The 14,275-nt window shown below is 53.2% G+C and overlaps 1 long non-coding RNA gene across 1 annotated transcript; it reads left to right on the top strand.

The window, feature by feature from the left end:
- Window positions 1-7,579: 7,579 nt before the first annotated feature.
- LOC138443969 (uncharacterized) lies at window positions 7,580-13,125 on the top strand. Its single transcript, XR_011258389.1, has 2 exons — window positions 7,580-8,439; window positions 9,293-13,125. It is a non-coding gene; the product is annotated as an uncharacterized lncRNA (long non-coding RNA).
- The last annotated feature ends 1,150 nt before the right edge of the window (window positions 13,126-14,275 follow it).

The raw sequence follows: 14,275 nt of genomic DNA, 5'->3' as shown, positions 1-14,275 counted from the left end.
ACCACGACCGTTAACTTCGTGCCTCATCACCAGCCTGTGGCCCGAAGGCCAGCAGTGACCGCGACAGGCTTCAGTCTATGCTCTCACGGGACCGGCGGTCCTCCTGGCCCTGACCTGACTGGGGGGACGGGGGCCCCCAGGTCCATCAGGCATCAGGAGCCACCTGCCAGGGGCGGCGGAGCCCAGCTTTCCAGAGAAGAACAGATTGGGGTCCCCCCGGGGACTTTCAGGGAATTCTGTGCCCTGCTGATCGGCTTTGCTCGGGGCAGGCCCTGCAGACCATCGGCTCCCAGTGGCGGCGGTGGGCGGGGGGACATCGCCTGGGGCAGCGGGGCTGTGCAGTGTCCCGCGCCCTCCTGACCTCCTGTTTGCTTGGCGCGGCTGGACGAGGGCTACCAACAGATCTTCTCTTTGTTTCCACTCACTTGCAAACTGTATGTTTCCCTCAGAAAAGGCACAAAGGCCCCCTTTCTTCGGCTTGCCTGTGCCACGGGCTGCTCTGCAGGGCTGGGGTCGGAAGCCCAGGCCAGCCCCAGCACAGACCACCAATGAGCAGCCTCTGCTCGGGGCTGGGCGCCCCCGGTGGCCCCCCAGGCCGGCAACCAGCCCTGGGTCTTAAAGTCTCAGAGCCCGCAGTTGCTGGGTGGGTGCTGCAGGCTTGGGTCCAGTTTCCCTGGAGGAGTTAGCCTGCCCTCCTTGGAAACAGGGACACACAATGGAGCTCCAGGGAGCTTTGACAAATTCTGATGCCCCAGAAATCCTTGTTTCTTTACTTGAAATATAATTGATATTACCACATTGTGCTAGTTTTAGGCATACTGCGGAGTGATTCAGTTACATATGTATACATTTTTAGATTATTTTCCATTACAGTTGTTACAAGATATTGACTACAGCTTCCTGTGCACACCGTGAACCCTTGCTGCTCGCCTCTTCCACGCATGGGAGCTTGTGTCCGTTAGCCCCATGCTCCTCGCTCACTGTCTCCTTCCTTCCCCTTTGGTAACTGTCTGTGAGTCTGTTTCTGTTCTGTATGTAGATTCTTTTGTGTTACTTTTTTGGATTCCACGTGCAAGTGGTATCATAGTATTTGTCTTCCTCACTCACTTCGTGGTCGTATTTACTTCACTGTCTGACTTACTTCGCCCAGTCTGATAATCTCCAGGCCCACCCACATTGCTAAAAACGGCAATATTTCAGTCCTTCCGCGGCTGAGTGACATTCCATTGTATGCATGTGCCCCATCTTCTTAAGCCAGTCGCCTGCTGATGGCCCCAGAGATTCTGATGTAATTCATCTGGGAGTGCAAGATGGACACCAAGGATTTTCAGAACCGCCCAGAAGAATCTAACATGCGGCTGGCTTGGGGAATCGCCATCCGTGCTTCTGAGATGTCAGTGAGAATCACCCGGGGACCCTGTGAAAATGCAGGCTCTGATCCAGAAGTCTGGGCTGGGGCTTGACATTTCTTTTTTTATTTTATTTTATTTTAATTTAATTTTTTTCAGTTTTTTATTTTTTAAATTTTAATATCTTTAATTCTTACATGCGTTCCCAAACATGAACCCCCCTCCCACTTCCCTCCCCATAACATCTCTCTGGGTCATCCCCATGCACCAGACCCAAGCATGCTGCATCCTGCGTCAGACATAGACTGGCGATTCAATTCTTACATGATAGTTAGTATACATTTCTATCAAGCTCCCAGGAGATGCGGTTGCTTCTGGTCCATGGACCTCATGGATTAGCCTGGACCACACGGAATAGCCTGGACCACGTGGAATGGCCTAGACCTCGTGGAATGGCCTGGACCACGCGGAATGGCCTGCACCACACGGAATAGCCTGGACCTCGAGGAATGGCCTGGACCTCGAGGAATGGCCTGGACCTCGCGGAATGGCCTGGAGTTCGTGGAATAGCCTGGGTGGCGGTTGGGTCTGCATCCTGCCACCCCTGCTTGGAGGCCTTGGTGAGTTTCTCTCCAGGCCTGTCTTGCTGTCACTCACCTTGGTCAGCCGCTGTGCGGACTGATGAGAGCAGAAGCCTGAAGCCAGAGCCGCACTCAGAAAGTGTGCTGCAGACGGCGGCTCCTGTGGTTTTCCAGTAGAGGCCTTCTGCAAGGGAAGGACAGGACCTCTTTCTTCCGATCTGCCTGTTTCCTACTTCAAAGCCATCAGGACTTCTCTTTTGCCCCAGGATGAAGCCCAAACACCATACAAGGACCCTCCTGTGGCCCACACCTGTGGCCTCACTTTTCCTGCTTTTCAGGAGTCTCAGCATCCCCGCCTCCAGCCACAGGCCACCCAGCTAAGCCCACTGCAGCGCTCCTCTTCCGGGTGCAGGCCTGGCTCCTCTGCCGCCCTCCCCTTGGCGCAGGTGTGACTTCCTCCACAGACTTTCCCGAGTACAGGTGGGGGCCCCCTCTGTGTCCCCCAGACCACCATGCTTTTCCTCACCAAACCCTCAACCTTTGGGTGCTGTCAGGAGGAAGAAGTTTTTTAAATATCTTTTTTTTTGGAGTGGACCATTTTTAAAGACTTGATTGAATCTGTTACAATACCGTTTCTGTTTTCTGTTTTGTTTTTGGCCATGAGGCATGTGGGATCCTAGTTCCTGGATCAGGAATCAAGCCCACATCTCCTGTACTGGAAGCTGAAGGCTTAACCACTGGGCCTCAGAGAAGTCCCAGTGGTGATTTAGGTACTTGTCTCTCGCCTCTAGGGGCTGAAAGTTCAGGGAGGGCTGAGCGCACTGCTGCGTTCAATAATGTTGGGATGAGTATGAATGAGTGAATGAGCTTAAAGGAAAAGTCTCTTTTACTATAGCGTCAGAAACCCTGCGTCGTGCAGCCCCATCCATCCAGGGTGCGATCTCCCACCAGCTCTGCAAAGGTCCATCCATAACCAAGAGCTATCCACGCTTTCCCCTCGCCAGCCCCTAGCTTACCTACCCCGGCCCTGGTCCAGGATACCCTGTTTGATATCCTAGTTCCAGAGAACAAAATAAAGGAAACCAAAGGTGTTGTTCAACGGGTCACAAGTCACAGAGGAGGTCCCGTCTACAATGGTAAAGGTTATTAGACAAAAGTCACTGGAAACAACCCGTGTCCAACAACAGACGAACGGCACAGAGCAAGCGGCACCAACGCCAGTAGAACCCTATTCTGCCATAAAAAGAAATGACATTCTGACACGGGCCAGTGTGGACGAGGCTTGAGCGCACTGTGCCGTGAGAAATAAGCCAATTGCAAAAGGACAGCTCTTGTCTGATTCTGCTTGCATGAGACACCTCGAATCGGTGCATTCGTAGAGATGGCAGGATAGCAGACGCCAGAGGCTGGGGCAGAGAAGAACGGGAGACACCATCCAGTGGATACGGAGCTTCTATTCAGAATGAAGAGAACATCTAGGGGACGTCCCTGATGGTCCAGTAGTTAAGGCTTTGCTTTCGAAACAGAGGGTGCAGGTTTGATCCCTGGCTGGGGAGCCAAGATCCCACATGCCTCATCGTGAAAAATCCAAAAAGCAAGCAAGCAATATTGAAACAAATTCAATATAGACTTTAAAAATGGTCCCCAACAACAAAACAGAAAACATTCTGGGGACTTTCTTGGTGGTCCAGTGGCTAAGACTGAATTTCCAATGCAGGACGCCTGGGTTTAATTCCCGGTCAGGAAACCAAATTCCATACACTACAACTAACACCCTGCACAAATAAAATAAACACTTAACCAAAATAAAAATGTTCTGGAAAGGGACAGTGGTGAAGAAGTGACAAAGTTCCATAATAGTTTTCCCAGGGGTCATGTGTGGATGTGAGAGCTGGACCATAAAGAAAGCTGAGCACCAATGAACTGATGCTTTTGAGCTGTGGTGTTGGAGAAGACTCCTGAGAGTCCCTTGGACTGCAAGGAGATCCAACCAGTCCATCCTAAAGGAAATCAGTCCTGAATATTCATTGGAAGGACTGATGCTGAAGCTGAAGCTTCAGTACTTTGGCCACCTGATGCAAAGAACAGACTCATTGGAAAAGACCCTGATGCTGGGAAAGACTGAAGGCAGGAGAAGAAGGGGATGACAGAGGATGAGATGGTTGGATGGCATCACTGACTCTGTGGACATGAGTTTGAGCAAGCTTCAGGAGTTGGTGATGGACAGGGAGGCCTGCCATGCTGAAGTCCATCGGGTCACAAAGAGTCAGACACAACTTAGCAGCTGAACAACAGCAAAGGGGTGAAGGTTGAACAACGTTACGAATAAGCTTAATGCCGATGCATTTCACCCTGAAAAATGGCTAACTTGGTACATTTTAGATCATGTTTTTTTTTTTTATCATAGGCACACACACAAACTACTGGAGACTTCATCCATGGCAACACCCTAACCTACACCCCAAAGGGGATGACGTTCATAAAGAAGCGGAGATTCAGGGCCAGAAACACATCCTGTCCTTTTCATTTTCCTGGAGGCTTAAGGCTGACATACAGAGCTCCAGAAGGTTAAACTGTGTGGATGACCAGAGGGGCAAGGAATGCCAGATATTTGCAGCTGGTTTTCAGTGGGTGAGATCCAAGGCAAAACTGCTAAAGGAGAGAAATATTACAGTATTCAGAGCATGCTTTGGAAAAGAAGCAATTGCTTGTGTCAAAAGAATTTAGAAGTATAATCAGCTATTGTTTGCAATTGCTTAGCTAAAATGAGGCCTTCTCAAAAAAAAAAATTTTTTTTAACCTAGGTAACTATTGTATGCCAGGTAATTGTAGCTATTTAAAAGTTAATGGAAAAAAAAAAAAGTTAAGTAAAGGGAAGGCAACTGAAGGGATTCAGTGGGTGATCAAAATCGGAATTTAAGATGCTTTTCCTAAAGAGACACCTCAACCTGAATGAGATGTGAAGCTCCCAGAAATGACTGCCTCTGAGAGAGGCAAGGCTGAGGGATTAGGCCTCTGGTTGGAATCAAGATTTCAGCAAATCACTGAAGAGAGATCAAAGCCATTTTCTGTTTTAGTTCCATCTAGCTGGAGTCTCCAGGCGCTGCCTGGAAGGAGAAATTAGCAGCCAGCCTCCTCAGCATCGGGAGCTTCCTTGGTGGCTCAGCTGGTAAAGAATCTGCCCACAATGTTAGAGACCTGGGTTCAATCCCTGGGTTGGGAAGATTCCCTGGAGAAGGGATTGGGTACCCACTCCAGTATTCTGCCCTGGAGAACTCCATGGTCTATAGTCCATGGGGTCACAAAGAGTCCTACATGACCGAGCAGTTTTCACTTTCATCCTTAGCGTCATTGTGCTTGTTTTCACAGCAGCACAGGAAAGTCTAAGTCAGGGCAGGAAACATGCAGGGGTTTGCGTGCTGAGTGAGCAAAGCTAGCAGGGAAGGACCTGGACTCCGGCTTCCTGTTCAGACGGGGTGTCCATCCAGCCCTCCGCCTTTTCAGGGGTCACACACCTTCCCCTTTTCTGCAAAGTGCGCTTGCAGCGCTGACCTTCTCCAGCCTGCTCCCGTCTCACCAAAGGAAAGGAGGGAGGCAGGTCACTGAGCAGTACAACCTGACCTGAGCCCTGGGGGTGAAGCCCCCAGAGCGCGGCAGCCGCATGAAGGCAGCCAGGCCTTAGAGCCCCCGAGGGTCCCGGAGGCACCGAGCAACAGCCTTCATCCTCTCCCTCATCTTCAGACCTCAGATCAAGCTTCGTTTGCTCCAGACGTCACCCTGACCCCCCAGACCAAGCCAGCACCGCGTTATAAATTCTCAAAGCTGCCAAGCTTTTCCTGCAAAGCACACGTTACTTGAGGGAATTCTAAATCCACAAGATTATTTGACTGTCTGACTCTGCCACTAGACATTAGGCTGCGTGAGAGCAGCAAATATGCCCGTCTGCCTGCTGCCGTGTGGCCTGTGCCTAGCAAAGCGACTGGCACATCGGATAGCAGGTGCTCAGGAAGTTCTTGAATGAATGAATCGAGGGAACTAGAGGCGATGCGAAGGGACTTCTGAAATGTTTCATCGAGGTCCTGAGAGTCACACTTGCTCCAGTGATTATTCCAGGGTATCCCACAGTTATGTTAATAATAGAAACCATTTCCGACCATACTGGTCATTATAGTGACCATTTACTGAGCTCCTACTGTATGCCATACATGGCTTCTGTAATTCAGGGGGCTGTCTCATTTGACGCAGACAGCTGTGCCTGAAGTAGACACTATTGTTATTCCCACACCAAGGAGAAAAGTGAAGCTCTGAGGGGTTGGCTAAGGGTCTTGCCTGTGGCCATACAGACAGCAAGTGCCGGAGCAGGGATTTGACTGTTGCTGGGTCCTTTATATATTAAACTGCATTTCATCCTTATGGAAACTCCAGGGGGAACTGAGGCTCAGAGAGGTTAAGAAACCCGCAGGAAATGATACAGCCAGGAAGCCGCAGAGTCGGGCCCCAAATCCGGCTCTGATTCCAAAAGGCCGCTCTCTTCAAGGCTTAATGACAATTTGACTTTTGGAAAGTGATTGAACGAAGTTCAGGTGACTGAGCCAGCAGGGTGTGAATCAAAATGAGAGATCCGATTCCCCGAACAGGAGCTGGAACTTCCTGCTGAGGCGGCGGGCGCCCCACGCCAGCTCGGGGTCCCCCGCACCTTCCCGCCGCCTCTGTCTCGGGAAGTGACCTGTCCTGCAGCCGCCACCTCAGACTGAACGTCTAGGACCGGAGCCTACGCAGGGAGGCCCTCCTGCGGCCTTCCCGGGGGGGCCCCCTCCGCGGTGCCCGGCCCGCGCCGCTGGAAGCGCCGGGAAGGCTCGGGAAGCAGAGCGGCTCCTGAGGCCCAGCTGCGCGCGGAGCCGCGGAAACCACGGCGCTGCGGGGACGGGCCGGCCGGGCCCCCGCCAGCTCGGCTGAGCCTCGGCGCGAGGGGCCCGCGGCTTTCCGAGCGTCGGGAGCACGTTTCTCAGCCACGAGTAATGCGCTCGTCACGGGAGCACTTCCTGCGTTGCACAAACCGCCCGCATTAAAGCTGGACGTAGGCAAGAGACCGCGACGCCCGCAGCTGTTTGGGGAACGCCGGCCCGCGGCGGTCTCAGGCCGGCAGCGGCCGGGAGGGCCCGGGGCCCGCCCCGCCCCCGCCGCCCGCCCCGCCCCCGCCGCCCGCCCCGCCCCCGCCGCCCGCCCCGCCCCCGCCGCCCGCCCCGCCCCCGCCGCCCGCCCCGCCCCCGCCGCCCGCCCCGCCCCCGCCGCCCGCCCCGCCCCCGCCGCCCGCCCCGCCCCCGCGCCCGCCCCGCCCCCGCGCCCGCCCCGCCCCCGCGCCCGCCCCGCCCCCGCCGCCCGCCCCGCCCCCGCCCCGCCCCCGCCGCCCGCCCCGCCCCCGCCGCCCGCCCCGCCCCCGCCGCCCGCCCCGCCCCCGCCCCGCCCCCGCCGCCCCGCCGCTGCCCCCGCCGCCCGCCCCGCCCCCGCCGCCCCGCCGCTGCCCCCGCCGCCCCGCCGCTGCCCCCGCCGCGCCCCGCCCCGCCGCGCCCCGCCCCCGCCGCTGCCCCCGCCCCGCGCACCGCCCCGCCGCGCCCCGCACGCCGCCCCGCCCCAGCCTCGCCGCACAGCCCCGCGGCCCTGAGGCTCCGCGCCCCCGCGCTGCACACGGCTCCGCGCCCACAGCCGCAGGTGGTGCTTCAGACACAGCCCCTGTTTGACCCAGACCCTGCAGTGGCCGTTCCGCAGACCACGGAGGAAATTCCGAGGCCCTGGCCAGCGCCCAGAGCCCCCCTCCGTGACCGTGACCCCATTTACACGGGCCCCGCTTCCGGGGCTGAAACCCGGGCGGGACCAACGCCAGCTGTAAAAGGGCACCAGGCGACTCAGGAACTAAGTACTGATTCTCTCAAAAATAGAAAAAATGATGCGAAAACATCCACGATGAGCGAAATACCAAAACTTCACACAGAGGTGAAATTTTAAAATTGAACCTGCACTTTCCGCGCTCGCCTCGCGGCCTGCTCCCCGTCTCCCTCGGCTGGCCTCCAGCTCCTCTCCGTCTGCCTGGCTCTTTCACAGCAGGTGGTTCGGGTGATAAAGCCTCTGCCTGCAGAGCGGGAGACCTGGGTCTGATCCCTGGGTCAGGAAGATCCCCTGAAGGAGGAAATGGCAACCCACTCGAGTATTCTTGCCTGGAGAATCCCATGGACGGACGAACCTGGCAGGCTGCAGTCCGTGGGGTCACAAAGAGTCGGACACCACTGAGGACGAAGCGGCTAACACTCTCACTTCCGTCGCCATCTGATGTTCCACTCAGTGTATTTCTCTCCAGTTATTGCGCTAGAATCTAAGCTTCATAAGAGCAGGGCCTGATGTCTGTTTGTCCGTGGCCAAGTTCCAGAGCCTGGTGTGTGGCACATTCTCGACTCACATTGGTACAATTGAATCACTCCAGCCTAACTCATGTACATCCTCACTGTATAAAGCAGGTAAATGAAGTTTTCTATTTAGGATGAAACAATCATATACATTCAAATTTATATAATTACTGAGAAAGGCAGTCAGAGGAAATATTTGTTTGGCTTGAACATAAACATTTGAAAACTGGTATTATGGATACTTGTGGGCATCAGATGGCACCTTGCAGTATCTTTATTTCACTTTATATTTGCATTTTCTGTGATTCCACAAACTCAAGAGAATCTAGATTCATTAAGATAAGCAGTTGATATCTGTAACTATTTTAAAAAGACACCCAGCCGTTAAATGAGTGAATTATATGTTCAATAAGCTGTTAAACAAACTGAAACAAAATAGTTCTTCTTGCAAGTCTTATTTAGATAAATGGAGCTTTCCTTTGTTAAAAGAAATGGAAAGAGATGCTTCATCACAGCCTGGACAAAAAAAAATCTATCAACCTGAATGAAAGCTTTACATATTGATATTACCATTTTAAAATTTTAATTATAATTTAAAATACACTTCAGAATAGAAACTTGAATATTGAAACATTACACTGTACACTTGAAACTAAAATAATCTTATATGTCAGTTATATCTAAATTTTTAAGAAAGGATAAATAAATCCCCGGTCTTGGTATGGTGCCTGTCTCACGGTTCATCCTCAGATTGTGGTCTTTTGTTTGTTTGCTTTGCTTTAATTTGACTGAACTGAACACCAGTCTCAATTTGATCTGGTAAGTCCTCAGTATCTGTTTTTAAGCTCTCTGATAAAAAGTTAAAAAAAAGCAATTTTTATGGCTTAGAGTCATAAGTAAAAATAGTAATAGCTAACATGAATTAAACTCTCTGTTGTGCATGTATTTGGATTTCCTCATTTAGCTATTACAACTCTGAGCAAGAAAGTGCTATTTTTATCAGCCCCATTTGACTGAAGAAGAAACTGAGGCTGCCAAAGAATAGAAAAGAAATTGTTACCGTGGACCTAGTTGGAAGGCTGAGAGCTGGCACTCCCGTTAGACAAGACTCCAGAGTCAGCTTGGCCATGATCTGAGCTGCTGGGTGAAGAAAGGCCAGGACTGAGTCAGAAAGCGAGGCTCGGGCGTTAGTGGCCCACAGCACAGGGGCAAAGCAAGAGCGAGAGGAGTCTGGGAGCCCAGAGGACCCCGTGTGATCGGCCTGCAAGACAGTCTCTCACACGCGGCATCACGGGAGCCCTTGGCGACTTTGACAAGAAGAGGCCTCAAGCAGGTTTCTCAAGTGCTGCACACGGACGCCGTGGCTACTCAGTTCTGTGTTGCAGGGGGCTGCCCCAGGCCCCGCAGAATGTTCTGGAGCAGCCTCGGCCCCCATCTGCTAGACGCCCCCTCCCCTGGGTAGTGACGACCAGAAAGGTTTCCAAACGTGCTCCTGGCTGGGAACTCCTGCTCTGAGAGTGGTGGGGGCAGAGGGCGTTGAAGTAATTAGAGGAGATACTGGGAGGGGAGGCGGGTGATAGCTACAGTGGGGCGGGGGCTGCAGGTGGTGGGCAGGGCCAGGGAGACGCTTGCTGCTTTAAAACTCATATCTATATATATGGGATATAGCTGTATCTATAATGTATGTGTTCGTGAACGCTAAGTCACTTCAGTCATGTCTGACTCTGTGACCCTATGGACCATAGCCCACTAGTCTCCTCTGTCCACAGAATTCTCTAGGCAGGAATCCTGGGGTGCACTGCCATGCCCTCCTCTAGGGATCTTCCCGACCCAGGGATCGAACTCACACCTCTTAAGTCTCTCGCACTGGCAGGTGGATTCCTTACCACCTGGGAAGTCCCATATTAATGTTTGTATAAATATACATTCATATGCAAACACACACATACATACATATATACGGAAGTTAAAATCATTATGTATGCATGCGTGTGTATATATATTTCTGTATATACATATGCATATATAGATATATATAGGTTGATGGCATGGATCCAGGAGGGTGAAAATCTCTTGGATGAAGGAGAGAGACAGAGAGAAACAGTAGATGTGATTTTCTGGGACAAACATAAAAGGAATAGGATCCAGATCACAAGCTGCAGGGTTTGCCTTGGAAAGGAGTAGAGATGCTCCAGCGTTCGGAGCAGACAGAGGCCTGCTGCCCAAGCAGCCGTAGGAAGGTGTGTGCATCTGGGGGGGCAGAGGATGAGGGGAGCAGCTCAAGGGAGGCGGGGAGGGTGCTGGGCGCGGTGTGAGCCCTTCTGCAGTCTGAGGCCAGGAATCTGAGATGAAGCCAGGCTGCATGGTGTCAGGATTTTCTGCAGAAGTCGTCTGTGGGGGACAGCACGGAGCAGCGGGCGCAGGAACGGGGTGGCTCTTCCTCCACGGCAGGGAAGGCTGGGGGTGTCTGTGCACCTTCAGACCAGGAGCTCGGGCGCAGAGAAGTGGTCTATTCTGGCTTGATTCAAGAGTGCTTCAAGGGGCCAACTTCACGATTCGCGTGGCGTTTGGAACCTCCCTAAGGTCTTAGGGTGTTACTGCCTTGCCAGAGGGTGGGTGGTTTTCAACATCCTGGTGGAAATGTTGTGTCATTGTGACATGTGATATGAACATCAGAAGCACTGACTTTCGGGGGATCCCAGGGTGACAGCTGACCAAGCTACTGCCAAGAGGCAGCCTAACATTTAACGAGGTTCTCAAATGTGAGTGTGCGTCGGAACCTCTGCGAGGGCTTTGAACTAGACGGCTGGGGACTTCCCTGGTGGCCCAGTGGTCAGGACTCCACATTCCCTGTGCAGGGGACCCGGGTTCGATCCCTGGTCAGGGAACCAGCTCCCACGTGCTGCAGTTGAGGATCCTGTGTCCTGCAGCTAAGACCGAGGCAGCCAAATAAACAGTTAAACGATATTTTAAAAACCCACAGGTTACTGGGCCCACCTCCAGAGCTTCTGATTCCCTAGGCCCAGGGAGCTTGCATTTCTGAGCTGCCAGCCGATGCGGAGACTGCTGGCATCAGCGCCACACTTTGTGCCCGCTGGGCTTCCCCGTGGCTCAGTGGTAAAGAAGCCACCTGGCAATGCAGGAGACTCAGACGTGGGTTCAAATCCTGGGTCGGGAAGATTCCCCTGGAGAAGGAAGTGGCGACCCAGTCGTGTTCTTGCCTGGAGCATCCCAAGGACGCAGGAGCCTACGGTCCCTAGGGCCGCAGAGTCGGACAGGACTGAGCGCACGCACACACTAGTGGAAGAAGACAGGCGTTGGTGTTAAACCTTTGCGTTAAATCCTGGCCCCATCCGGCTGCGGAAGCCTGGGCAGGTTACGCCACTGCTCGCGTGTAAAGTGGGAACTGTGCTGCACACACTGAGAGCTTGTTTTGAAAACAGGAGAGAAATCACGTCAAGTCCAAGGCTCCAAGGAGGCCCTCGGGAAAGGCAAGTGGCAGCTATTTTTTTTATCAGCTTTCTGACACACCTCCACAACACATCAGACACCCAAGACAAGCAGAGACTGGGCCTCAGGAGTCGGAGAAGGTAACTGAATCGGTAATCTCTCCACCCTCTCTTCCTCCTCTTCTGAAAATCCAGGCACCAAAATAACCCCAAACACCCACCAATGACTCCCAGGGATGACATTTCCAAGTGGAGGAGATAACTGATCACTTTCACATTCTGTAATATTTTAAGTACATTATCTTTAAAATCTAGGTCAAGTGGGGAATGAACTCGGGCTGATATAATGCTAGAGCTGAGAAGAGACTTCCAGACCGTCTCCTTTCCAGGCGAAGGTGAGGAACCCGAGCCCCTTCAGAGAGGAGGGCAAGTCGCCGCTGCGCCCGAGGCCGGTGGGCTGCGCGGCGCCCTGGGCTTGTCTCCGCGGCCTGAGCCCCGGGAGAAGAGGGCAGAAGGCAGCAGTGAGACCCCGGCCCACACAGCCCAAACGCCGGGAGAGTCTTACGCTTATCAGGGAAGAACGTGTGTTAAAGTAGATCTCGAAATACTGAGCCCCACCCCATCGCCTCCCTCCTCAGCTGTTTTTCTCTTCCGGGGTGAGGAGGCAGTAATGCCCTGCTGGGGGCTGTGCTCACCTTGGCCGCTGTGTGCGGGCTCTCTAGACTTGGTTCTCTGCAGCATGCGGGCTCTTAGTTCCCCAACCAGGGATCGAACCCGTGTCCCCTGCATTGGAAGGTGGATTCTTGGCCACTGGACCACCAGGGACGCCCCCTACTCCCCATTTTCTCTCATTCTCCTCGTGACACCCCACATGCAGAAGGCACTTGTTTGGGGCCCACGATAGGACAAACAACTTTTACTTTTATTAAACTTGACAAGATGAATAAGCCAAAAACCTGTTTGCATGAAATTTTGTCTTATTCCGTTTTCTCTGATCCCAAACAGCCAGTATTTTCAGAAACCTGTTATTTGCCAACATTCTTGAATCGCTGCTGTGGTCACAGAGATGGCTCTCTGCTGTCCATCAGCGAGCTCATCCTGAGCACACCGAGTGCCCGGGGCCACCGGGCCACATGGGCCCGACGACCACAAGCTGGGTGCTCTCCCCGCCCTGGAGAATGTCCAAGCTGCCTTCCAAGTAATTACGTCTTTTCAGCAAGAGGACAGGCATAGTCAGGGTAAGACAGGCTGGAGCTGGCTCGTTCAAGCTTACAGGAACTGACTGATCGGTTTTCAGGGATTTTGTGTGCCAGTGGCTAAATGCCGCCATTATTAGAAGTAAATTATATATACGTCCCACTATTTCTGTATCCATCCGTCTGTCGGCGGACGTCGAGGTTGCTTCCGCGTCCTAGCTGTTGTAAAGCGTGCTGCAGTGAACACTGGGAGGGGGGATTCCGGAGCGAGGGGCGTCTGTATGCCTGAGGCTGATTGTGTTGATGTGCGGCAGAGGCTGGCACACTACGGTAGAGCAACTGTCCTCTGGTAAGTGTATTTTGTTCTATACGTCTAAATATTGTACAGCTATAATCTTCAAAAAATAAAATTACATATGCTTACAATTAAACAAATTACATCAAGGACAAAGGTGGTACATAGTCAAACTTCATCCCTTCCTAATTGTTTTATGATGAAGACATCTACAGGTGTGAGGCTGTTTCTTTTTTAGGTTAACACATGAGACCAGAAATTGTGAGTTAATCTCAGATTGTTTCATGGGCAGCATGCTCTGTGCCAGTCCAGAAATGTATCCAATTTCTGGAGGATGAGCTCAGTAAAATAGTTACTTGACCATTGCTGCTGCTGCTGCTGCTGCTAAGTTGAATCAGTCGTGTCTGACTCTGTGCGACCCCCATAGACGGAAGCCCACCAGGCTCCTCTGTCCCTGGGATTCTCCAGGCCCTTCCCTTCCCAGTGGGCCAGCTGGTTTCCCAGAAGGAGCAAGGAGGCAAAGTCTACCCGGTAAGCAGAGCTGTCATCAGAGGCGGCCCCAGGCTGAAGCTGTGAGCTGTGATCCTGTGGCTGAAGAATTCAGAGACAGCCAGAGGGAGTGCCCACCCCAGCAGAGCCCTCAGGGTGGAGACCCAGAGCTTTCCGAGGGCAGAGAGCATTCCCAGCGGGGCTGTGCTCAGTCCCCAGCCACTTCTGAGAAAGCCCCACTGCGGGAGCACAGCCTGGACGCTGACTGGCGGTCCCAGGGCACGGGAGCGAGGGGCTCGCGCTTCAGGTTCCAACAATGCGCCGCTGCACTGCTTCCGCGGGCCCCTCGTGCAGTTTAGCTGGAAGGCGTGGTGAAGACCTCACCGTCTCCCAGTGTGCTGCCTCCCGCCTATCACCAGGCGGTAACGGATTATATTCGTAGGTGCGTAGAGAGAACACAGGCCTCCCAGGCAGCACTGCTGGTAAAGAACCCACCTGCCAGGTTTGATCTGGGACCA

The sequence above is a fragment of the Ovis canadensis genome, chromosome 7 (assembly GCF_042477335.2).
Source record: "Ovis canadensis isolate MfBH-ARS-UI-01 breed Bighorn chromosome 7, ARS-UI_OviCan_v2, whole genome shotgun sequence".
Classification (NCBI taxonomy): domain Eukaryota; kingdom Metazoa; phylum Chordata; class Mammalia; order Artiodactyla; family Bovidae; genus Ovis; species Ovis canadensis.
The sequence above is the reverse complement of the archived record's forward strand: the minus strand, read 5'-3'. Positions and strand labels throughout refer to the sequence as shown.